This window comes from Bombus huntii, chromosome 15 (genome assembly GCF_024542735.1).
Source record: "Bombus huntii isolate Logan2020A chromosome 15, iyBomHunt1.1, whole genome shotgun sequence".
NCBI lineage: Eukaryota > Metazoa > Arthropoda > Insecta > Hymenoptera > Apidae > Bombus > Bombus huntii.
Genome location: NC_066252.1, coordinates 8,013,923 through 8,041,730, shown reverse-complemented (window position 1 = coordinate 8,041,730; position 27,808 = coordinate 8,013,923). Strand labels below are relative to the sequence as shown.

At 39.5% G+C, this 27,808-nt stretch overlaps 1 protein-coding gene across 7 annotated transcripts in view; it reads left to right on the top strand.

Moving 5' to 3' along the window:
* The window catches only part of LOC126873776 (IQ motif and SEC7 domain-containing protein 2-like), a 144,348-nt gene that overhangs the window by 21,385 nt on the left and 95,155 nt on the right, over positions 1-27,808 (top strand). Inside the window, exon 1 of one of the 7 annotated variants that reach the window (XM_050634994.1) lies at positions 9,442-9,466. The exons of 5 other annotated variants lie outside the window; for them this stretch is intronic. The gene's annotated coding sequence lies outside the window, so the exon portion shown is untranslated. Of the gene's footprint in view, positions 1-9,441; positions 9,467-25,878; positions 27,435-27,808 lie in introns of those variants that run through there. One more of the 7 variants, XM_050634993.1, reaches the window with a different exon arrangement.

The window sequence follows — 27,808 nt, the reverse complement described above, 5'->3', positions numbered from 1 at the left end:
ATGTTACGTTACAGTATTATAAATTGCAAGTTGATTGTAAACCTAGCTTTTCGTTAGAAAGGTAGAAATTATACATACGACAAGAATAGAATTTTTTCCTTGAAAACTGTTGTAGAGAAATTCGAGGTATTTTAGTAGAGTCGAATAGCTGCGATCAAGTTTCCTGTAAAAGAAAACGATCCTGTCGATTCCACGAGAATATAACTTTTCACCTATGAACACTATTATATGTGTATTTATTTCATCGTCGGTTCACTACTCGTGTTTGTGAATATACAGGGTGGTTGGTAACTGGTGGTACAAGCGGAAAGGAGGTGATTCCACGCGAAAAAAGAAGTCGAAAATAGAGAATAAAAATTAAAAAAGTTAAAGAAATAACGTCAATCGAGACAACGATCTACAGTGAGATCCGTTACAACGAGACGCGATGAAGTGCACGCGTACCGAACGAAAATGCAAAGTCGATTTTCTCGAAAACAAAGCCTCGAACGAAAAATGTTTATTCTATATTTTCGACTTCCTTTTTCGCATAGAATTACCCCCTTTCCGCTTGTACCATCAGTTACCAACCACCCTGTATATAAAATTTATTTTTATTTTACAAACTTGTCTAGATCCGTAACAAGCAGTGCAATTAAATATATTTTGTCCATATGAATTAAAAGCAACCCTATACAAGCCTTTTTTATATTTACGTCCTCTTCGTTGCTAGTATTCTGCCCCTCGTTATGCTAATTTCGCGAAAATTTGATTTTCATATCTTTTACTAATTTTACGCGCTTCCTGTACAATTCCGCTTGTTAGTGTGTTCTCATAAAACTATTACATTACAGTATTATACATCGCAGTCTAATCCTAAACCTAGTTGTTTGTTAAAAAATAGAAAAAAAGGAAGAAGAAACATAGAAATAATTTAATTCGTCTGAAAATAAAAAATAGAATTTTCCCTAAAAAAATTCTATATTCTACGACAATAAAATCTCTCGCTCGTAAAGAAACTATTACGGTACAGTATCGCAAATAAATTGCGATCCAATTCTAAGCTTAATTCTTCCCTTAAAAAACAAAAAAAAATCTTTTTATGCATCCAAAGAGAAAACATAGTTTTCCCTCTAAAAAATTCTTTATTCGACAACAATAAAACGTTCCTCCCAAGAATAGCTCCTAAAGGAACTATTGTATTACGGCGTTACAGAATTGTAATGCAATTCTAAACCTAATCCTTCGCCAGAAAATAATAGGAATCGTCCTATAAAGCGTCCTGTGAAGCTACGATCTTCTCCCCGAGGAGAATCTGTTATAAAATTCGCATTATAAAATCGCACAGGTCACCCTGTGTGTAAACGTGCGATCGAATCGAACGAAAAACGTGGCGCACTCAACTTTTGGACTCGATGGGTGTTGAGGGGTGCCTGGTGTGCCAAAGGGCGGGGGGAGGTTCGTGAGAAAAAGCGAAGCGCACCCTTTGTCGCTGCGCGTAATTACGCGCGCACTTAAATGCCTTTGGCCACGCGAGTCCACGAGGTCGCCGACCTTTTTTTCCAATGCTTTCCCTCTCCATGCCGGCTTTTCTCCGTTTCTCCTTCGCTTTCCTCTCCTTTTCTCTTTCGTTTATTGAAACGCTATGGCGAACAACGCACAGCACCGATCCTTTGTCCCCCGGAACTCTGATCCTTCTTCTATCGCACACGTCCGTTTCGGGTCAGTTGGTGAATGAATCACTTGGATTAAAAAGCGTTTTGCCTGTTAATCTGATTAGGTGGTCGCCTTCAGCTGCACAGGACGTTTCAGAAACGTCGGCCAGAGATATAGAAATTTATCGTGGAGCATCTGTGTGTCGAAACGTAATGAGAAAAATAATTCATATAAATATATACAGGGTGGTTGGTAATTGGTGGTACAAGCGGAAAGGGTGTGATTCTACGCGAAAAAAGAAGTCGAAAATATAGAATACAAATTTAAAAAATGAAAAAAATAACGTCAATCGAGACAACGATCTACAGTGAGATCCGTTACAACGAGACGCGATAAAGTGCACGCGTACCGAGCGAAAATTCAAAGTCGATTTTCTCGAAAACAAAACCTCGAACGAAAAATTTTTATTCTATATTTTCGACTTCTTTTTTCCCTGTATATACCCTGTATATACACCACCCTGTATATACGATAGTTGCAAAAGACATTTGCAATGATGTGTTTTTTTATCAGGTTCTTTTATCTACATTTCTCTTCTTTTTCAATTTTCATAACGTTAACCTTCCATCTGCACGCTGATTCTATCGCCCGATTAATCAGTTTCTCAATTTTTGTTGATATAAGAATTTACAGAGAGTTAGACGAACGTACAGTTTTAAATGAAATTTTGAAACGGCTCGTTTGACCGAGCCTCGTGAGGTTTCTGCTAAAGCAAGTTTTATTTCCACTTGCAGGGGTTTCCGAGTTACGAAGGTTCCACTGTATTATCTGTTACCTAACGTTACTCGGTTCTTTCGTAAAGCGTAACTTTCGAATTTAAAGACAAAATATCACAGACCTTCCGGAAGCCAAACTGACCGACTCCGGCTTTCGTAGATTTCTTCAATTAGTTTTACAAACAGGTTACACCGAGACGAAACGAATCGCATCAAAATAAGCAGAATATTGGGTTGGCAACTAAGTGATCGCGGGTTTTGTCAATACCACCTAATGACAAAACCCGCAATCACTTAGTTGCCAAGCCAATATAACGACGTATTGTCGTTATATCGCGATCGTTTTAAGTGGTCGATTCGACTGGATTCGCCTCGGTCTACCCTAACGCAAATAACGTTTTGATATACATAAGACAGAAATGTTCACTTGCACGAGTCCACTTACCGTGCCAGCGGATGTTTATACGAAGTTACGTTTCTTTCTTCTATTCGAAACACTCTGTGTACGTAATTACGAGTTTTGTATTTTGTATCGTATCGCGCTGCGACGGTGGAAGATCGTGTGCAAGGGACGAGAATGACGTTGCTGGATTTTCAGTTTAATTCGTGCAGGGTGGGCGAAGTGGAGAATGGAATGTTGGAGTTGTGCGTGGGGCAACAGGTTGGTGAACGAACTCTTTTTCAGTAGCGGCAGGATTTTTTAAGCGCTTTCGAAGACGCGTGCAGCAAAGTCGAAGACCAAACTAAATTAGATTCTGTTCTTTAAGAAGAATTGCCGAGGCTTTCTTCAAAGATACTTGCAGATATTCCACAGCAAAATATTATAACAAAATTGACCAACAAATATCCATTACCTTTATCATATTCGTTTCTGAATTATTGCCGAGGAAGGGTGAAGTTTGAACGAAATTGAAAATCTGGCAGAACTTCAACGAATGAATATGTTGCCCTTTATCGAGCAGATAGGAAATGTTTAACAAAGTATAAACGTTTCAAAGCACTGTTCAACGCTGCAGCCTACAAACTAATCAAAGTATGTAACTGATATCAGATTTTTGTTTTTTCGTGATTATTAAAAACGTGAAAGCGTTTAAGAATATTAACGTTTACCTTTGCTTTATCTTTTATACTTATTTATTCAGTAGATAACTGATAACAGATATACATAAAAGTTAATAAATAGTTAGATAGACGATAGATAGTAGATACACATGTGGAATAGTAAATATGTAGTAGAATATGTAGTACAGAAAAAATAAGGGAAAAACAAGATTGTGTGTGTGTGTGTGTGTAGATGAGTAAACGAGGATGTATGGCAATAGAAAAAATAATTGTGAACAGAGTAATTTTTATAGACAGGAGGCTGAAAATAAACTATACTATACTACTACTACTACTAATACTACTATCACCATTATCACTTATTTATTTGCATCACGTTGTTGTAATTCCAATTAATTACAAAATTGCTGCTATTACAAAATTAAATTACGATACTCGGATACGTATCTATTTAAAACTCGTTCTTCCGTGGAACGAAAACAACGTAAACGTCGAGTTGTAAAGAAAGTTTTCAAGCAAATAGAGCCATCCTATTCATCGGACAAATAGAACTACGTTGACATACTTTCGCAAAAATGTTTGATCAGAATTCACGCTGAAGTTCAAACCAATTTCAACTTCCAACTGTTAATCTATTTGCCCGTGCTAGCCAGCTTTTGAATCTTTACGGGACGACTTCCGAAAGGAACGCCTTACCAAACTCTGTTTCCCTGTTTTCCATGAAAAATCCACAGGGAAACGACGAAGCACGTTAGCTTCCTGCTTCTTCGAACTCTATTTTCTAAGTAACCAACCGACTACGATTTTCCACTATTCGCGGACCAACAACTTTCCTCTTGGATTCCCAGTAGCTCTTACGCTTGCTTCTGCGAGCCTAATCCTTTCGCTGCCATCGGTTTTAGAGAATGTTTCGAAGTTACATCATAGCTACGGTCAATCACGGTTATATTCGATCGTCTTAATGCTCTCAGAACTATCGTAGTCGCTGAAACTTGAACTGTATCTTAGGATCGTGGCTATTGGGTTGGCAACTAAGTGATTGCGGATTTTGTCAATACCACCCAATGACAAAATCCGCAATCACTTAGTTGCCACCGAATATAATCATAGAATAAAACACGAGCGTTTAATTAATAGATAGACTGGCTACTAAACGTAATTAAGTTTGTCTGAAAAGTTTCTTTCGTTTCAGAAGGAAATAATAGACGAACAACAGTTTTTGTTTGATATTATTTATAATATTTTCGTTCACGCGTTGAAACGCTTCCTTATGGCGACTATAGTCGGAATTTGTCAAGCGTGCAACTGGCGAAAGAAAAGAAAGAGGGGAAAAATTGCAACGTTTGCTGATCGAAAATCTATTTCTCGACGCATCGATCAGCTTGCTTTTCCTGCCTCTCGGCAGACGACTGAACTTCGATTTTGTGTGCAAGCCTGACACTCGAGATAAAGAGAGATAAGCGAGCAGGATGGCCAATGGTAGTGGAGGTCGAACCCTTTCGGCTGCACTCGAATAAAAGGGTTAAAGCCAACGTGTACACGAGTAGGCGTTGTAAATATTTGCGCGATTGCTCCCGCGGGAATTGCCCGGCGAAGAGAGAAGAGCCGTTTCGCATCCGGCGTTGTATCTCGACGATCGCTTCGCTTCCACACTCTCTCGTTTCTCCTTTTCCGTGTATCCTACGGCGATGTGGATGACACACGTTCTCCGCAGCCAACTGACTATACAACGCCATACGATCTGTTATACAATGCCACTACGATAATCGTTTGCGTGGAATATACAGCGCGATAGAATCGACATTTTATTGGGTTAGATGAAATTGCACAACAGTCGCTGGCTCTGGGTTACAAGGATTATTGTCGCGAAAAGGCGTCCGTTTTAGAGATTATTGCCAACTTTGCTTCTGCCTAGAACTCTCTCTTTACGGTTTGCGTAGATCGAGTTCCGAAGAGATTTTTCACTTTCTGCATCGAGAAGAATTTTAACCGATATTTTGAAGTAACTTTAACGGATAAAAATTGTGGCAAGCGAAAGGACAGGATAAATAGTTTGATATAGTTGATTGGATAATTGCGATGGAAATTTGTTAAAGTATCACTTTTGGAACATGTTTCTGGAGTGTTAGGAAAGTAACGTGTATTATTAATTTCTATTTCTTGGAACAGGAATTCTTGTTGCAGAACGTGAGAACGTTAGTTTTAGAAATTACTGCCATTTTCATTTTAGAATCTTGTTCCGATGGCCCGCAAAATTTTCCTGCCTCTCCGATACGAACTTGTAATTTTCACTGTAGAAAATTGGAGGTCCGTTTCTTCAGCCTTTGACCAGATCGCAAAGTCTTTTTACCCCGCTAAATACTAAGAATTATATTTATATTATAATTTCTCTGTTGTTCGTTAATTTTACGATCATCCATTGTACCTGATTCTTACGCTTATCAACCAGTTAGCTGTTTTTGACGAGTATATTCGTCGGCATGATCGACGAGTATACCCATCAGTACGATCTACAAATTCTAACTACTTTTTACGCGCGACGAGTATACTCGTCCTGATGCGGAATATTGCCATTTCTTCATGACGAGTATACTCGTCGGTACGATCGACGAGTATACTCGTAAGTACGATCGACGAGTATACTCGTCAGTACGATCGACGAGTATACTCGTCAGTACGATCGACGAGTATACTCGTTAGTACGATCGACGAGTATACTCGTCATGAAGAAATGGCAATATTCCGCATCAGGACGAGTATACTCGTCGCGCGTAAAAAGTAGTTAGAATTTGTAGATCGTACTGACGAGTATACTCGTCATGAAGAAATGGCGATATTCCGCATCAGGACGAGTATACTCGTCGCGCGTAAAAAGTAGTTAGAATTTGTAGATCGTACTGACGAGTATACTCGTCATGAAGAAATGGCGATATTCCGCATCAGGACGAGTATACTCGTCGCGCGTAAAAGATAGTTAGAATTTGCCGTGTATTTAGTTATCGCAGTAAATCGCCATAAGAAGTTTGAAAAATAAAACAGTCATGTCGCTACGACTTAATTCTGTGTATATTGTAACAGCCACGTGTACACCGCGCTTGACGAGTATACTCGTCGTCGATTTTACTTTTTACCACACATTTTACGTTTACGCTTCCCAAAGAGGTCGCAACAGCTAACTGGTTAATTATCGCAAGAAGCTTATTGCAATTCTCTGGAAGACTTTGACTCCTACAGACGCGACGATGACTAATAGCGATAGAGATTGGATTTCTTAGTACCGCGCTAAACGCTATTCAGTGTTTCATCATAGTGTATTAACGTCTCATCAGTCACCTACTCGTACACGCTAGATCCTAATCTGGTCAGGGTTTCAGCAATCGTAATCGGCACAATGTTACGAGTTTCAACTTTCAACGTATACGTTGTTGTATCCTCGTCACTCACCAGTCGTGTTCCTCGATGATCGGTATCGGGATCTTCGAGTAACAGCGATAAAAACAAGTGATTTTTTATGAATTTCTTCTGGACTAATTACCGGTCGTACGGGACTAGATCTCCTTGACACGTAAATATAACGTTGAGGTACGAGTGTAATATTTTTTACGACTTTGACTCTTGCGATTTATTAACTTTTTAAACTATCACGTTACTTGTAACTTACAATAAACTAACGTGCACGATAGTCGAAGAACTAATCGATTAAACAGCGGTCTTTTTGCTTTTGACGAGTATACTCGTCATGAACTTTCAACGACTGTTATTAAGAATTTAAATATTACCAGAAAATAATATGCTACGCGAGACAATTCGGTGGAATAGTCGATATACGCGATGTAATTACGTAAAGTATACAAATGAGGATGCATCGAGGAAAATAATCGGCTCGATTTATGAAAATATCGAATATAATATAATATAAATAAATCGAATAAACAGTTTCCTGTAAAATAAAAGAAAAATGTTCAGTGTTGGTAGCAAATGATAGTTTCTTATTTCACACGACGAGTATACGCGTGGAACGCGGTTAACCGGTTCAGGCTAATAAATATCAGACTGTCTGATATTCTTAGGTGAATTTTTGGGTGAGGCGACGATAGACGATGTGACACGAAGTTGGCAATACGTACGCGTGTGTTGGACGTGTCCATGGACACGAGAGAAAGGAGAAAGAGAAATTCGTGGGGGACAAAAGGGACGCGTCTGGACGGCGCAGGCTCGGAGTATGGGCGTCGCGACGCTTCCTCGTCCCCTCGCCAGTGCCGCTCTAACGATTCACGAGTCGTGCTTTCGCCATTCACCGCGAAATACTCGTCTCGATCTTTTTTCTCTCCTCTGTTTCCATCTCTCAGATACGCACACGTATACAAGTATACGTATATATGTACACACGTATGTGACGGTTGTTATGAAAGTGGCGTAACTCGTGTACGTAATTCCTCGTTTCGAAATAATTTCGTTGCACTTGAAGATGTTTTCTTACGAAAGGATATCTCGTCTCTTTAATAATAATTTCTACCTCTTTCATATAATATATCATACAGGGTGGTTGATAATTGGTGGTACAAGCGGAAAGGGGGTGATTCTACGCGAAAAAAGAAGTGGAAAATGTAGAATAAAAATTTTTCGTTCGAGGCTTTGTTTTCGAGAAAATCGACTTTGAATTTTCGCTGGGTACGCGTGCGGCACGTTATAACGGATCTCACTGTAGATCGTTGTCTCGATGGAAAAATTAAGAAAAAAAAAATTTTTTTATTCTACATTTTCGACTTCTTTTTTCGCGTAAAATCACCCCCTCTCCGCTTATACCACCAGTTACAAACCACCCTGTATATACATATATATATCTTGATATTGATCAAGATATTTACCGCAAGTAGAAAGTTATATTTCACAGAGAAAAAGTATTTAAATAGTCGACTGATAACCATAATATCGACAATCCTGGATATTCACTGATTGGCGCGATGTATATTTCGATATTGATTAAGACGTATACAGGGTCCGGATCGTGTAACATGTACAAACGAGAATGATCTCTCACGGAATGATAGCTAGAGCTACGGAATCAAATTTTCTCCTACGACGTTTCCTTTTTATGCTCTTCTTTCTTTCTTCTTCTTTTTGAGAAAATCATTAAATGGAGATTCTCGCGAAGCGAAGACAGCTAAGTCTGAAATACCGGGCGCGAATCGATAATTGACAGAGGACCTTTGTACGCGCGAAGATACGTCGCGAACGTAACTAATTTTGCTCGCAACACGCTTCGTCTACGAGAAAAACAAATTCGAATATTTGTCGTACGCGTGTACTTAACCAACTCGGAAACGACGTTCGAACTTCGTTCTCTCGAAAGTGAATTCTCAAGCGAAACGTCATTTTCTTTTACGTCTTCCGCTCCACGTCTCCTACTTGTTTTCGTACGTAGAATAATTTCTATTTTGTAAAGATAATTTATTCGTATCCGCTTGCGTTTACAAAGATAGAACAGCGGAAGTATACTCGGTAAATTTTCAAGGTCTATCATTCTCTATAGGACCGAGTGAAAAGAGCGCGTGTTCTTTATATCGCGGTCGGCGACCAAGTGATCGCGGAATTTGTCATTAAGTGGCATTGAGAAAATCCGCAATCACTTGATCGCCAACCGAATATTTTCCTCTGGTTATCTCGCGAGGAATAAAAAAAACACGATCTCGTCTGTACGCGTTATTCGCACGGAGCCTGTATAATATCGATCAGTGACGTTTCTTTCCGTCTTGTACCGTTTCACAGTTACGTACAGTTTGTCCTAGTTACGTGGGACACCCTGTAGAGTCTGGTTTTCGGTCTGGCTCCTCTGTCTCTTTGCGTCTGAACGCATACGCGCACGCCATCTCGTACACAGCTTCTAACACCTGTGCACACATGAGGCACACCTGCGTGCCTCTTACACGCGCGTGCACGTGCGGACAAGCGTAGGCGTGCTCTTCCAACGATCCTCTCTACATCGCTGCCCGGTAAGATCGTCACTTTGTGTCGCTGTTGTTGTGTCTACGTGTATACGATTTCGGTTTATGATAAAGTCGACGCAGACGAGACGAACAAACGTCACGTCACGCGAGTGCCACAATTTCTCACACAATGATATTCGTTGGCTGGAAAATTGCTTGTGGCTGAAGTTACTTTTCTTGCTCGAAAGATTTGATCGCTAACATACTTCCGGTGAAATTTGAACGATTCGAGGATAGAATCTGTCAAGATTTGATGTTTTTAATTACATTCTGAAAAATATGAATTCGCATCAGAATCCGCGATCTGCTTACAAGTGGAGAGCTTGAAAGTGCAAAATTGCAGGAACTGCACATAATATGAAAAAGTATGCGAAACGTTCAAAGTATACTACTTTTTACAACACGTTATATGTAAGACAATCTTCTGTCAAAATCTTGCATTTTTAATTACATTATGCAAAATATGAATTCGCATCAGAATCCGCGATCTACTTACAAGTGGGAAGCTTGAAAGTGCAAAATTGTAGGAACTGCACATAATATGAAAAAGTATGCGTAACGTTCAAAGCATAGTGCTTTCTATGATACGTAACAGGTACAATATTTTTCTACCAAGATTTTGCGTTTTTAATTATACTCTGAAAAATATGAATTCGCATAAGAATCCACAATCTACTTACAAGCGGGAAGCTTGAAAGTGCAAAATTGCAAGAACTGCACATAATATGAAAAAGTATGCGAAACATTCAAAGTATATGTAAAACAATCTTCTGTCAAAATCTTGCATTTTTAATTACATTATGCAAAATACGAATTCGCGATCTACTTACAAGTGGGAAGCTTGAAAGTGCAAAATTGCAGGAACTGCACATAATATGAAAAAATATGCGAAACGTTCAAAGTATAGTGCTTTCTATGATACGTAACAGGTAGAATAATTTTCTACCAAGATTTTGCATTTTTAATTGCATTCTGAAAAACATAAATTAGCTTAAAAAATCCGCGGTGAACTCGTAATGCGATATGTTTCCATATAAAATAAATGTAAAATTCTCGTGGCAGTGAACGTGTTAATTGTCCGTTAAATCGATGTTGTTTGTCATTGTTTGCTATTGTTGCACTGTATATTGGATTATGTGTACAGGAAATGGATATTATTACGCACGATTAATGCGTTACTTATTGCGTATACGTTATACACGCAGAAATTGCAGTGGAATGAGCTCGATTAGGCTAATAGCGAGACCGAGTGTGGACAAGATTTTGGAGATGGCGTCGAGAGGTGGAGAACGCGAAGGGAGATCCTAAAGCGATTTGGCAGAGAATTGTACTTTTGGGCAAGCAGTATCTGCGATAAGGGAACGTTATCGCGTGAGATTAATTGGTCGTAAAAGCAGATTGTGAGATTAGATTTCTGTTTAAGTTTGGACAGAGACGAATGTTTCGGGCAATTGTTCGAGATGTTTAAACTTAGGCAAACGTAGATTAATTTCAAATTAAACGAACGTTGATACGCTTCGTTGAACGCTCTGGATTATTCGTCATTACCTTTATTATTATGCGATTTTCAAACATTTCGCAAGTAAACGTTCTTCCGACTGTCGGTATCTTCCTTAACCGGTTCGCTGTTTCTCACGAGTATACTCGTCAAGAAGAAACGGCGATATTTTGCGTTACGACGAACTCCGTCGCTAATAAAATTGAAAAATAAGACAGCCATTTCGTCAGAACTTGATTCCATGCTATTGGTTTATATCGAGTTGGCAACTAAGCGATCGCGGACTTTGTCAATATCACCAAGTGACGAAATCTGCAATCACTTAGTTGCCAACCCAATATAAATCAGCGCTCCGAGTGCAGATACTTTGCAAACACTTGTCGCTGGTCGGTACAAATACGGTCTGTTTGCAAAACGAGAGCAACGATTTCGCTGAATTACGACCTCTGTCGGCCAGATAACGCTAAATTAGGGGATAAAGAAGAAACATGCGATTGTCGTTGCCCAATTGCCGGCTTAACGAGGTGTGCAGAAAAGTCGAACGACGCGTCATGGAGAATACCTAACGAGTTTCACTTGGACAAGGGCAGTTCTCTGTGACGAGTTCTACTCTGCTCTTCTTACAACTTTTTCTCCTCTCTTCTATGCTTCTTTGGCTTTTTTCGCCTGCAGGCAATCGTAAATCGTAGCCAAGATCGATTACATTCTTATTCGCTGGTGATTAATCGACCGTCTTAACTTGGCTGATTAATCGATCCTTTAATTGGAAATTAAATCGCCGATTCGAACTTTGTTATCAGTCGGTCGGAATTTTATTTGTTATTTTAGTTATCTCTCGGTTAGAATTTCACTCTGCGAAGAGTAAAAAATTCTGCTGACTAATCCATCGTTCGTAATGTAAAAATCAACGCAATTATCGCTATGATTATTGATACAATTGACGTAAAAATCATAGTCAGCTACCGTTCAATAAAACGGGAGAAAAAGCAACGGATGCTATCAACAAAATGTGAATCTGTTTTTACGGTGGACGCTCGAATAATACGAAATTACTGTCGATATGGGTTGGCAACTAAGTGATTGCTGATTTTGTCAATACCACCTAATCACAAAATCCGCAATCACTCAGTTGCCAATCTAACATTAGATACGATATTGGTCGCTGGTAAAGTTGCTTTCTATTTTTAAGGAATTTAACAAAATAATAAATGTTCTTGGTACCTCTCCATCGGGGAAATTGTTCTCAAGCGTAAACAACGCCAAACACAACGTCACTTGCGAGTATCTTTGAGTATGCTCGTTGATTTTGATCAAAGATGTCGCACTCGTTAGATGCTGCTATCGGACAGTTCGTTCCGATTTCTAACTCCTTGGTCGATGTAAAAAATCATACGAAGTTTCTGGCCGAAAAATCCGAGAAGTTCCGCAAGCATGGAATATCTCGGAGTTGCGTGAAAGATGGAGAAAGCCTGTGGAACGAAATGGCATCTATACAGACTGGTTGGTAACTGGTGGATTCTACGCGAAAAAAGAAGTGAAAAATATAGAATACAAATTTTTCGTTCGACGCTTTGTTTTCGAGAAAATCGACTTTGAATTTTCGGTCGGTACGCGTGCACTTTAGCGCGTCTCGTTATAACGGATCTCACCGTAGATCGTTGTCTCGATTGACGTTATTTTTTTAACGTTTTTAATTTTTATTCTATATTTTCGACTTCTTTTTTCGCGTAGAATCACCCCCTTTCCGCTTGTGCCACCAGTTATCAACCACCCTGTATAATTCGACAAATATGTATCGAACGGAAATGTAAATCGAAACGAAATTTCCGACCTTTCGACCATCTCCTGGCTATATGCTTGTCGTATGTTAGCGTACGATCCTGAAAATCTTAATATCCAGAACGCTTGTTGCTATCGTGGCATAGCTGTTTCTCTACGCTGGACCGCGTCTCGATTAGATCGCGGATTTTTTCCATTCGCTACGAGAGCGTGCGCAAACGAGCGCAAATAAAGCGCAAAAAGTACGGAAAGATATTCGCGGAGGGTAGCGTACGTACGCGAGGAAATAAAATGCAAGAGATAAATAAGACGTCGACGACGAACGAGCACGAATAAAGAGTCATATTCTTATTCGAGTTGTATTTGCTTACGAGTGCCTCTAGAAATACGAATTTGCATAAGTATTCGTAGCTGAACGATAATCGCGTGGAGGGAGAAGTTGCGGGATATTTTTATTGCGATTTTTTATCGGAAGAACAGGCGGAGAAGAGTATTGATTCGTGATAGCGGATATTTGCAGTAAATACGAAAGAGCTTGAAATTGCTGGAAGCTGGAAAAGAAACGATAACACCGTCGTAAAAGTAATTTCTTTCTGATAACGATAACGCAGATATTTTCCTCGCTGAAAAATATGTCGCGGCCGGAATCGATGGAGAAATTGGAATCGTCGAAATTATCCGGAAAATACTTGGCCTCTCTAGCGGCGCGAAAACTTTCGCGTCAATTCACCAGCACTGTACCAGCACAGCGGATACTAAAGTCGTTTTATAGGAAATATTTCTTAAAAAACGCTCATCTCCGAGCGTCTCTAAAATAAACACGGAGAAAGCACTCTGTTTATCGAAAGAGTTTCTCGCGCAAAGAAAAGAGTTTCGCAATTTCGTGTTCGACGAATCTTCCACGTTGCAGAATTCTCTGCGTTTGTGCTTAGCTGATGGTAGTATTATCGTAGACGTAAAAAAATAAAACGCAGCGATTCTAGCGAAAAAAGTATGAAAACTGGTGGATTCGAGTTGAGACTTTTTGTTTACGAAACAACTTTTTGTTTGTTCGAAATGTCTCCTGCTTTCGAACGTATGGTTGAAAGATCGAGTTTCTGCGAATTTCATGCTCGTTTTTCTCACAAAATCATCGAACTCAACGTGAATCTTTTTTTGCCGGTTCTTGTCTCGAATTTCTCGATCGTGCGACGCGCTATCGCGTTTATCGTTGCACGCGGACGAAAGTGTACGACGCGGCGATGTTGCGGGTCGAACGATGTGTCGACGATATCGATACACATGTTTCGTCGTAACGTTCGTCTATACGTGTATTTTTGTCGTAACTTTTTTATAAAGCGTTTGCATCTTTACAAACCGGCGTTTGCGTGTTTTTTTTTTTTTTTTTTTTTTAATTTCTTTTCGTAGAATAAACTTCGATCGTTTAAAATTGAGATAACCCGTATAACGTAGATGAATTTCTATGAATTACTTGAACGATACTTGAGAATTCGAGTTCGATCGTTTAAAATTGAGATAACCCGTATAACGTACGACGAATTTCTACGAATTACTTGAACGATACTCGAGAATTTCACGTATCGATACGTCAGCCACGATAACGTTCGTCTGTAGGTATATTTTTGCCATAATTCTTTCTACAAATCGTTTGTAGACCCATGTTCGCGTATAACGTTTGACCATTTAAAACGAGGACACCTTGTATAACGTAGAACGCAAACGAACTCGCACGAATAATTTCAATGACGCTCAAGAGCTTTTTCGAGTGACTTTAGGGCCTCTTTATGGTAGGCCGATATACTTGGATTACCACTTACTGAATTTGCTGCATCACTTGCCATTCTGTCAGCGCTCCGTCTCTCTCTCTCTCTATCTCGTTTTATTCAATTTTTATACGAGATGCGACACACCCAAACAAGATCCGAGTGACTCGTTCGTTCAGTGGAATTTCATATTACTTACCAGTAATTAGTTTAATAATTGAATTCGCAGATTCGGTGACTCGCAGAGTCGAAGGTAAGCTGACGTAGCGGTTGTTAACACTTTACCGATCGATAGCCGATTAATCGGTTTTTTTGGTCGCCGATGCTTACCGACCGATAGCCTATTAATTGGTTAATTAATCGGCCGTAATTATTCGAGATACGCGGTACGAAGAAATGAGTGAAAATTTTAAATCGTAAAAAGTAGATTAATTCTTCTGTGCTGCGATGAAACGACGCAGAGATCGGGAGAAATCCACGTTGGAAATAATTATTCCTTTGTCGTCGAGATTTCTCGCATTTCTCCTATCAGACACGAAAAACAGACAGATCGAAAAATATATTTCCAACTTTTTATAAAAAATAGGTGTTGCGATATTGTTCGAACTTTTGCACAGAGGAAGCGATACTTTAAATATGAAAATATTCTAAAACAAACACAAGTATAAGCACTTCCTTTCCTCTTCTACCAAGAAGCTTTACAATTCGAACACGAAATATGAACACAGCGATGTGCACTATGGTAGATAGCGAAAAGCAAATAAGATCAACGATTGTTTTATAACCGAGTTCCTTTTTATAAGCGGCAGGCCAAAAAGTAAGCTATCGTTACTATAAAAGTAAATAATTGTTCTTACCAAATATATTCCCGTATAGAATCTTCTAATATTTTTATGAAATTTATAGCACTATAGTTTACAATTTCTCTCTCGCCACGTCACTGAATAATTTACACTTTATCGACCGATAGCCGATTAATCGGTTTTTCGTCGCCGACGCTTACCGATCGATGGCCTGTTAATCGGCTTTTTGTTGCCCACAATCTTTCTCATTATTCGAGCAGTAATTTGTTATTTAGTACTAAGGTACTTTGCTCAGTTGCGTCAGTTGCGTTGCTTCGTAAGCTCCCACAGTTTTATACCAATTTGAAAAACTTAGCGTTCGCGATGAACGAAAAGAATGGTATTGGAGAGTCTAAACCGAAACAGAGTCGGCGCCAGGGAGAATCCGCGCCTGAGCTGCCGGTCGGACGTGCGCATGCTGTTTAAACCGCTAGCGATCGGTAAAGCGTTAATATCGTTGGCGCTTTTTTACTTGAAATAATTCTCAAAGCCTGGAATGTCGCGATTACGTGGAAATTACCGTATTAAAAATAGTACTAAATCGTATATGAAAGTTATGTCTGAGGAAAAGAGTCGTAGAAACTTTTTGCCGAATGATCCGAATCTGCGAGAGAATATTCCGACGCGGCAGATCCGATGCATCGAAACGCAAGGACTCGACAGTTTCCATAATCCGAAAGTTCCATTAAATTCTCGTTAACGAACGAAGGAAAGAAAAGAAAGGAAAAGAAACGAAGGGGGAAAGAAAATCAATATGCCCATAAAAATGATACGAAAAGGAAGGATAAAACATGGCCAATATAAAAGAAACGTTGGACGAAACAATTTCCAGACGAACGAACGTTGCGCCAACGAACGTTGAAAGAAGGCTGAAAGTTTGCCGTGTGATTATTTTTAAAATAACGTCGTTTAGAGCGAAGCGCGGAAAATCAGGGTCGAGGGAAATGTAGATGAGCGAAACAATTGGCGGTGTTGAAATTACGGGTATTTACCGGCAGAGGGGAAAACTTGGCGTGGCTTATGAAATTATTATGCCGTCCATCGGTGGAAACTCAGGGTCCACGCCGCGTTGTCTTTTCCATTTTACGCGGCTTAACCGTGACGCACCGTTTTCCCGCTACTTTCACGATGCTTATACGCCTCTCCCCGAGGCGGCGAATCGATCGACCAACTCCCTTTGCATCCTTCCGACTCGTTATTTCCGCTCTACCTTTCATTTCGTATTGTGTCTTCGTTAATACTGCTTTACGGGCTCTGTATATTTTTCCAACACAGTGAAAAGTGCAGATTATCGTTAAAGCGCGATGTATGTCCTATGTACGTCGATAACACCGCGGCAGTCTGAAATTTGCGACTGGGCTGCGGATATTCGTGCATTTGTATTAGGAGATTTACCGGCGCAAAAATGCACAAAACGTGCACGCGATGCGTAAAGATATAAAATGTATATAAAATACGTAAAGACGTACGAAGATACGTAAAGATTCGTAATACGTCGAGTATTTGCTAGACGGGAGGAATATCTGTTTAGGAACCAATTTATCATCCATTTGGCAAAATTCACGAAAATACGTATTTTATTGGGTTGCCAACTGAGGGTATCCAGATTTTGTCAATACCAACTAATGACAAAATCCGCATTCCTTAGTTGCCAAACCGATAAAATGAACATACAATACACAAAGACGTACGAAGATACGTAAAGATTCGTAATACGTCGAGTATACTCGTCGAGCATTTGCCAGACGAGAGGAATATCTGTTTAGGAACCAATTTATCATCCACTTGGCAAAGTCCATGAAAATACGTATTTTATTGGGTTGGCAACTTTTATTAGTTGGTATTGACAAAATCCGCAATCACTTAGTTGTCAACCCAATACTTTTTCGAATAGCGTAGAATTTCCGAAATAATTGCGCCGATCGATGGCAATGAACCGGTCTCTATATAAACACGACGTTGCTTATGGAACTGACCTAATTACGTATATCTCTAATTATATCTCTAACACTCTAGTGTGCCATCTACGATCCACGCGATCTCAATCTTGTCAGCAATGCCAGGAATTCATCGCGTCGACAATGATCGTCAGACGATTTAACATCGGTAAACCGTGCTACGCTGAAACGCAGCAACCCACTGTTGCAAATGAAATTTCGTTCCGCACGATCCTCTGATCCTGATAACGCACGCATTAGCTGCTATCCAGCACACAGCGTGGAACAACGAGGCTACGCCACGGGGAACTGGTTTAGTCGTGTGATTACACGAGTTGCCATTTAATCCGGCCGTGGGCCGTGGTTATTCCGAGTAAAAGGATCTTGCTGTGTTTCCACTCGCGGAAATCCAAAGAACACGAGACCAACGTGAAACGTTGCCATTACGAGTATTATTTGTTAGTCGAACAAACGTTCGTTACGATGGTGACAGGACGAATCTTGAGACAGGTTTTACCTCGGCATTTGATAGTCCAGGTTTGTCGGATAAATTCTTCTCAGTCAGTTGACTGATTTCGACGCTTTCTGACAAGCTCAGTGTAATCGAACTTTGGTACGAAGCTTCTGTACGTCGAATTTTCGTTCGTCGAATCTCTTCTGCTTGGAAATGTCGATGGATCGAAACCTCTGGAAGTCGAAGATCTCTCGCTACTTCCCTCGAAGTTCGAGTTGGCGAGCTTCAAAAACCGTTATTTCGTTGCAACTTGATCCTGTGTCATAACAGCCACGCGTACTCTCAGTCCGACGAGTATACTCGTCGTCGCTTACTTTTTGCCACACAGTTTCGGTACACGTTTTTCGAAGAGATCGTATCGGTCGACTGGTCATCTTGACGCGCGTATTATCTTTCATTTTCCGAAATTTCGAAAAACTAAATGTGGTCGATAGAAAAATTTGTTTGTTTGCTTCTTCGTTGCACACGTGTATAGTGTTTTTTATTTTAAAAATTCCATGGACGTAAAAAGGTATTTTATATTGAATATAGATTATAGTGTTCGACGTAGTCGAATTATTGGGTTGGCAACTAAGTGATTGCGGATTTTGCCATTACCACCTAATGACAAAATCCGCAATCACTTAGTTGCCAACCCAATAGACGTGGTCGTGTTAATATCAAACGCGATAAGCACGCACGTTTATTTATTTATTCGTTAGTTGATATAGATTTATATAATAAACTCCATACGTTTAGACGATACATAATATATTAATTAATTAGTTGACATAAAACAGTTCGCGAACGCCCATTGTTGTTTATTTGGAAATATCGGGTCGAAACAGTAGGAAACTTCATAAATCGGAAAGTGCAGTGATCTGGAGCGAAGATTTTCTGGGAATTTCTATTGTTGCGATTTAAAATTAATTTATCAATAAATCTCGGCAAATTTTTTATTCTTCAGGTGGTTCGATATTAATAAAAATCAGCGTGCGAAAGTACGTGTTAAATTAATTATTAATGCAAGTAGATTTAAATTTCGTACGACCTGATTACAATTTGACTGTACGAAAATGAGACGCATATAGGAGATATTAAATCAATCGACTAAAGATATTTTCCTTTTGACTTTTGTTTCCCTTCTGTTCTTTCTTTATCCCATTGTCGAAGGTATTTTCATCGGTGTCTTTCTTCCACGGGACACTGTGGAATACCGTGATTGTTCTCGATGATTGTTTGCTTCATTTCCTGCATCCTGTCTCCGAGCAGTCCTATCGATCGGCCATTGTCCGCGCTTTTTCTGCGAATAATAAACGGGCGCGGCCCAATTTGCGTTAAACACCGCTGCCATACGTTCGAAAGCGGAATGTCCGTGTTGAAACGCGTATTAAATACCTTGGCTCTGTTATATCTACATTCGGTACATTCCAATATATCGAGTTGGCAACTAAGTGATTGCGGATTTTGTCATTAGGTTGTATTGACAAAATCCGCAATCACTTAGTTGCCGGCCCAATAATTAGACCGTAGATCTCTACGTTATCGTGAGAAATTCGAAAATACAAAACCGCGCGCGACATGGAAAAACTCGTAAAATAGCGAAAGTACTGTTTGTGATATTTAATGGGCGAGTCAGATTTCTATGAGAATTTTGTACACGGTAGCGTGCAAATGTTTTCGGCCACAGATTTTCTACTTTATATTTCAAAAGCAGCGTTTGTAAAAAATGTAATGTTACGTGTAATACCATAGTCTACAACTGTGTAACAGCGTTTAATGCAAGTTCGGTCACGTAACAACGATCTCGCACGTAACAGCAACGTGCAGGAACATAAACGTTGAACAACATCACCAGGGTGCAGTTAAATTATTATCATTCGATGGAAGTAATAAAGAATGTCTCATTTGTGAAACGGCAATGGAAATTAGTAAAAATTATTTTGCTTCTACAATTAAATGGATATTGTTTATTGGCTTGGCAACTAAGTGATTGCGGATTTTGTCAATACCGCCTAATGACAAAAGCCGCAATCACTTAGTTGCCAACGCCAATGTTTTTAATAGTCGCCTGTCGAAACGCAGAATATTTTCCAGCTTCGTGGAAAGGAGTTGACGATTTGAAATTTCATCGATGATTGGTAAGTGAAATTGGGGGTGTAAATTAGTTGCTTGGTTGGTTAGTCTCTGGTTCGTGAGTCGAGATGGAAGCCAGGTAGAAGGTAATTGATCGATACTTTTTCTATACGGCGATGAAAAATTGAAAGGCCTTGCAGACAGGGTTGAAAAGGTTGCTATAGGAACCATAGGCATAGCTGTGAACTGTCCATCGCGTTACCTCATCGATATTCAGTCTCTGTCGCTGAAAAGTTATCACGTCGCTGGATTTTCTTTCCTTTTTCCCTGCCTTGTTAAAATTCACAGTCGAAATATTAATAGCTTGGAATACGTATTGCGCGTTATATAATTATACGTAGTTGTCGTATAACTTTCGAATTAATCGTGTGTATAAACAAATTTATTGAACGTCAAAATGGGAGAAAACGACGATTTGGACTCAACATTGCTCGTTATATCGCATTACTCATAGCTAGCCTGTAAGCTAGCCAAGTTCAAGTGTATTTGACAAATTGTCGGACTCGACCTTCTCAAAAATGTTCGGAAAACGTCGTATGAACAAATTTTGTTCCATTAGGTCGTGCCAAAAGTTTCGTTCGTTTTATGAGCAAACGATAAATGCACGACATTTCTTATTTCGTGCTATTTTATTTAATCATGTATGGTTCGTTTGTTGAATTTGTTGTGTTTTTTGTATGTGTTGTATTTCTTGCGTTTGTTGTATTTGTTGTGTCTGTTGTATCTGTTGTATTTGTTGTATCTGTTGTATCTGTTGTATCTGCTGTATCCGTTGTATCTGTTGTATCTGTTGTATCTGTTGTATCTGTTGAATTTGTTGTGTTTTTTGTATTTGTTGTATTTGTTGTCTCTGTTGTATCTGTTGTATTTGTTGTATTTGTTGTATTTGTTGTATTTGTTGCATTTGTTGTATTTGTTCTGTTGGGATATACATATATATATACACACACACGTAAATTCTATAGAATTCAAACTACCCACCAATCGACACTTTTACTTTTGCTTTATTTTACCGGCAGCTATTTTACTGAGTAGATTAGATCACGAGAGTGGAACTGTAATTTACTACTCAGAAAATCGATTCTCTATTTTCCAGATCAAATTTGCAGTAGATTTGTTATTAACTCTTATTGCATATAATTGAATTTGTTCCCAAAATAAACTCGATTTTCATCGAAAATTTCATCGAATAAATCTACAAAGTGTACTTCTTAAATTTTCGTTATAAAAATCCACACAAAAAATGCGCAAAAGGTAAACTTTGTCGATATTTCCTCGCCGCTCCGACCAACTGCAATTTTCCCAACGTTGTTTCCAATACGTCGTCTGCTAAACTAAATACTTCTAACTTCCAAAAAAAAAAAGGCAAAATTCAATTCGTTTGATCCAACTTTTAAAAACTTCTTCTATCCTCAAGCCCGCGTGGCAAAAGTTACGTTCCTCGCTGTATATAGCACCACCGATAGTATCAGCTATTATTTACGGAACTTGACAATTCTCTGACACCCTGTATATTATACAAAATGTTGCATTAAAAAGTTCCCGATCGATTTGCAATGCTTGTGTGTGTGTGTGTGTGTGTGTGTGTGTGTGTGTGTGTGTGTGTGTGTGTGTGTGTGTGTGTGTGTGTGTGTGTGTGTGTGTGTGTGCGTGCGTGCGTGCGTGCGTGCGTGCGTGCGTGCGTGCGTGCGTGCGTGCGTGCGTGCGTGCGTGCGTGCGTGCGTGCGTGCGTGCGTGCGTGCGTGCGTGCGTGTGTGTGTGTGTGTGTGTGTGTGTGTGTGTGTGTGTGTGTGTGTGTGTGTGTGTCAACGATTTGCCACCTATAGATAAAGAATCGTCTCTTCTATTGTCTTTTTCACACGCTGAATCCGTATCCAAGAGCTTCACACTCGCAAACCATAATCCTCGTACCGTCATCTGACATAATAACAACGATAAAAGATAGAAAAGCCACAGTTGGTCGACAGAGCTCTCACCGCGCTGGCTTTACAAAGCGGCAGAAATAACGGGCAACAGTGGAGCCTGTTTTTACATGGTCGGCTACCACACGCGTGTTTAGAGAACACGCGTGTGGCGTGGCGCAGCCTTGCGGCCACGGAATCACCGAACAAGGCGACTTCACGTGGGTTGGCCCACATCACCCACCATTTCGCTCGAACGAACACGTCCGCCTCTTCGGCGAAATAACTTTTCCTTCCACGTTTCTCTGACTCGATTTAACTAGAATGTCGCGCACCTGTCGGCGGATGTGCCCCTGCAATTGGGAAAATTGTTTTTCGATGTGTACACTGCCGCGCGCAAGTACAATCGGCGGAAAAAATAAACGGGATCCTATGGTAGAAATGGCAGTGGCTGCTTCGAACGTGAACGATGCTCCACGACTATCTTTCCTTTTTTTTTTTTTTTTTTTTTTTTTTGTACCATCTGATGAGCGGTGACGCGCTATGTCAAAGAGAAAAGCAGAAACAACGGTGTCATGGCGTATCGATCTGCCAAGGGAACGAAAAAGTAGATAAATTGGCCAAAAATATCACATTTTTGGGGTGACGTAGCAATGGACGATAATTGTGTACTGATTTTCCGTATACAAATTCCGTATGCAAATTTTCCATATTCCAAATACAGCGCTGCGAACGAGTGGGGACTTCTCGCGTGTAACGCTGTACGTGACGAACGTTACGTTTTCTTGGTAGACAGAAAGAACTTTTCTGTTTGAAAATTACTTTGGAAATTTCATTTCGAATTTTTATTCGTATGTATATATTATTATACCTTTTTTATATATTTTTTTTTTTTTTTTTTATATTATTGTACTTTCATTAGAATACTCCAAATGCATCACGGTGTCTTCTACTTGTTTGCATTAGTATAGTCGAAATTCGTCAGAGAAAGGAACGTATTTGTAGAAAATAAGGTCTGTACGTGTCACTTCATAGTCACAGAGAAAACCGAATGCGCCGTACATTTAAATTTGCGAGCGCTGCAAGTTACAAGACCAACTCTGTTTCTCCCTAAATAACTTGTATAAAAGCGAAGAATATATTTTTTTCAAGATGTTCCTCTTATCTTTGTTACGAAAGTATATTACAAGTAATTGTTAGAAAATTACAAAGGTCGCAGAAAATCCGAAGCTCGAAAGGTATAGAAACCCTAAAGTTACACTGCAGTTTAAAGGACCAGTTAGCCAAAGAGACATTCGCAACTCTTTCAATTCTTAACATTTTCTCGCACCAATGAAACCAATCCAAATTATAATTTTATAATTATGAAATTATGAAATTAGTGATATTTAGCGTCCATCTATTCGAGCACGTCTATCGCGTTATGGCGCTTATGGTACGTCGTTAGGTACAAAGACCGTGTTGGACGTATCGGTGATATATCAACTTTAAACATTATCGGTAATTACAAATGCAAGTTGTTCTTAAATTCCGTGCCACGGTATTGTTATTGGCACGTGGGACATTGGACGACAAATAAAAGAAAATTTTTTCATTTTCACATCTACAGCACTTAGCTGCAAAAAGTCTTCAGTTATGGACTCAAATGCATTTTCTGCGTTATTCGTTATAGTTGGATCGATTTAACTAACACGTAAATGCAACATCGAGCGTACAGATACTTTTTGTAGTCAGCGTAAATTCGTTAGGAAATTAGGAAAATTAGGATCTGTCGTAGAATATCGTACACAGGAAATGTGAGAATTTCGTCATATCGAAGTGTGAAACTGTATAGATATTTCTTCAAATTTATCGTTTCTGCGTGCAGGAATGTGCATACGTACGATCTGGCTACAGAAAATGAACTTGATTACGAAACTCTTCGTCTCATCGTATAATACGAAGTTCGTTCTAATGAGATGTTAATTGCGATTTAAGCAAAGTCATTTAATGCCACGCTGCTTCTATTTACCACGTGTAGGATGCAAGATATATGTGATAGGTTAAGGAACCGAGAAATCCTTGGACATTTACGTGGGTTCGTTTAATCGATTCTTACGAACTTGTTCTATGTTGTGGCACAACGATCTCTCGCCATGTTTCGATTTATTTTAGTCGCAGCAGTATCGAAATTTGGAAGGTCGAGAGGCAAGCGGAGGATGGTCATCGTCTTTCGTCGAACTGCGTCGACACGATCGCCCGATCTTCTCTATGACAAAGTGCAGAATGCTGTTCCGCAGAAATGTGACATTCTCTCGCGTTTTCGCTACGAGAATTTCCTAAATATTACGATCAGGAACCAAAGAATAAAAATGTAGAAGAAAGAAATCTAGAAATTGCAATCTCGAACGGAGAAACTAAATAATTGGGCGAAATACCTTCGTAAACTAAATAATTTTACGAAGGTCGCAGAAAATCCGAAGCTCGAGAAGTATAGAACCCTAAAGTTACACTGCAGTTTGAAAGACCAGTTAGCCAAAGAGACATTCGCAACTCTTTCAATTCTTGAAATTCTTCCGCGCCAAAGAAACCAATCGAACACGGACGGAAAGCAAAATAAAGAGAGAAAGAAAGAAAGATAAGTATTCACAAAAAGGGTTATCGTTTATTTGAAAATTACTACAAAAAGTAGTAAATTTAAGTAAAAACAGTAAAATTATTTTTCATTTTGATACAGTGGTATCGATAAGTAAAAGCGTGGGCGCGACGACTCTCCTGCGCCTCTACCCCCAGAAAAATTGAAGCTAGCGCTGCCAGGTGTAGAGAATCCGCGACGTCGCATTACCCCCACTACCACTCTGCTGTCCTCATCGCGTCTACGCTGTAGACAAATGGAGGTGGAGGGGGGCAAATAACGTTGCCGCTGTGGTCGCGACGTAAAACGAAATTCATGCCACGTGACAGAAGCAGCGTAGAGGGGTAGAGTGGTAGTGGGGGTACGAGCAGGCAATCGCCCGACAACTCAGATCTAATCTGACCTAATCCAGATCTAATTTTAAGTTAATCAAAAATGCGATTGGATTAGATCTGGGTTACCTGGGTTACGTCAAAAGAAAGAAAAAAGATCCGCGTTACTTACACTCTATTAAATGTAAATATCCGGCGGATTATGCGCTTTCGCGTAAACTATTTTTGTTAACGAGATACTCACGTATATAAAGCCTTCGCGATACTACTCAGGCTGATGACATCGAGAACATATCGATAGATGATCGAAATTGAGGTGGCTCCCTTTTTGTGAATAATCAAATTGAGAGAAATTTGTAAATGGACATTCGCGGAAAAATTATGGTTCTGGACAAAAATGACATACGCGCTTTTTACACACATACACCGGACAATTACATACACCAGATGTACAATGGAAGACAAAAGGAAGCTCAAAGGATGAGCAGTCGATGATACAACAAGAAGCACTGAAATTTAATAAAAAATAAATTGTAATTGACAAGAGCGCTTTTAAATTATTGACCCGTTACAATTTTAGAGAATGAGTTATAACTGATAAAAATGAATAAATCATAACCAGATATACTGTCATCAATGTAATTAAAAAATATTCGCTATACCTACGTTACTATCGATATATCGTAGCCGTTACAAACAAATATGAATTTTAAACTTCAATGTAACCGAACCAAAGCAAACCAAATTCCTGTACCACAAGAGAAAAAGTAAACGCGGCATAGAAAGAAGAAAAGTTTTCCGATTTCGTACAATTGGTAAATTTCATATTTCTTCCGTGCTTTCGCCACCCAGCAAAGGGTTGAAAGGGAAACGAAGCCGAAGGGTTGTGCTCCGTCACTGACGACGCTGGAATCGGTATTTTCCCATGTTACTATTTTCATGGCGTGCACCGTGCTATTTTCGTGGTGGCAAGTCCGAGAAAAGAGGGTTGACGAGGGCTACCGATAAAACTCACCCCCGACCCAACCCCCGAAGCTCTCGGGGCGGCCTCTCGCGTAATCGATAGCGGTCGCACGTGCGATCACGGACAGGCTACACGTTGCCCTTAGTTAAAAAGGAATGCTCCTCCGCGTAGTATCGTTGCTCAAGGTCGTTCCTCGGATACAATCGGAACACACCTTTCGCGTGGCTTTTCATTCAACTCACGCGTACTCGCGTGGATCTTTGCGCGTGTGCGCGTATCGCGAATCTTTCGATACACGGACGACAGTTTCAGGTCGAGTTAGGTAACAAATATTGGGATCGTTGGTTTCCATACGTCTCTCGTAGTTTGACGAAGGTACAGTGGAAGACGGAAGGAAGTTGAAAGGATAACGAGACGGAAAAAGAGTAGAATTTTAGAAAGACGAGCTGCAATTGACAGAGATAACGAGATTGCTGGAACGCTGCGATTGTAGAAGAACTGGTTGTAGTGGACGAGAATTAAATTACCGAAACGCTGTAATCTTAGAAGATGAGTTGTAATTGACAAGAACGGTTAAATTATCGAGACGTTGCAATTACAGAAGAAGGTAGAGAGATGTAGCTGACGAGAACAATTATATCGTTGGAACGCCGTAATTTTCGAAAATGTGTGATAATTGACGCGGCCAATTAAACTATCGCAACGTTGTAATTTTCGAAAACGATTCCGTAATAAAATTAAATTATCGAAACGCTGTAATTTCAGGAGGTTGAGTGCTAGTTGACAAGAACAATTAGATTACCGAGACGCCACGATTTCCCAGCGACGAGTTACACTTTTACAAGGATAATTAAATTATGGCTAGATATAAAAACGTGTTCCACGTTCTAGAGTCGCTGTTAATTTAAAATTGGAAGTGGTTATAGCTATCGGATAAATTAATTAATTAATTATGTTGTTGGAGATAGATACGAATTTTAAATTTTCTCTTTTAGACGCAGATCTGTGTCATCGAGAAAACGTTACAACGAACACGCTATTTTTTATATTCCGTATACTTTCACGTACAGTGCTTCTACCTTTAAATTTCCCATAAACGCGTAAAAATCCGCGGTCTAATAATAAACAGCTGAAAAATTCAATAATCAATTGCTCGTAGCCAAAACTGCCTTCTAAATTGATTCGTGAAACTAAGTATACGTTTTTGTGCACCTTGTTCAACGTACAAAAACCGATTCTATATAATAATAATAATGATAATTTACTAATTTACTAATTTGCTAAGCCGGCAATTTCCGCGAAGCGTATGCCAGCGATAAACGGCAACGATAACTTGTACGTAAATCCTCGGATTAATTTCACGTTTCACGGTGTGTTGTTATAATCATAACGTGGAAATCTTGTTATATCGTGAACGAAATATCAAAATGTTTTATGTGACGCGTGTAATGTATCGATGAAAAAGTTTCTTGCCGGTGTCTGTATAATTTCGTGAGCCGCTGTACACGTGAGTTTGCGATTGATGAAGATAACGACGATGATGAGGCATGATCGTTTGAATGGCGATGAAGAATAATAGTTGAAGGTGAAATATCAGGATACCAGACGATTGATAAACGCTCGCGTGGGCATCGATAAACACCTACACGCCAGAGCTTCGTTTTATGCGAGCTGGTCTTCTAAGACGTGTGTGTAACGGGTGACTCGAGAGAAAGGTGTGTTTTCGTCGTTTTTTGATGCCATATATAATAATAATTATATATATAATAATATAATAATAATTACCTACATGTATATACATAATAATTATTATTATACAAATATATATATATATATATACAGGGTGGTTGGTAACTGGTGGTACAAGCGGGAAAGGGGCGATTCTACGCGTAAAAAGAGGTCGAAAATATAGAATAAACATTTTTCGTTCGAGGCTTCGTTTTCGAGAAAATCGACTTTGAATTTTCGGTCGGTACGCGTGCACTTTATCGCGTCTCGTTGTAACGGATCTCACTGTAGATCGTTGTCTCGATTGACGTTATTTCTTTAATTTTTTAAATTCTTATTCTATATTTTCGACTTCTTTTTT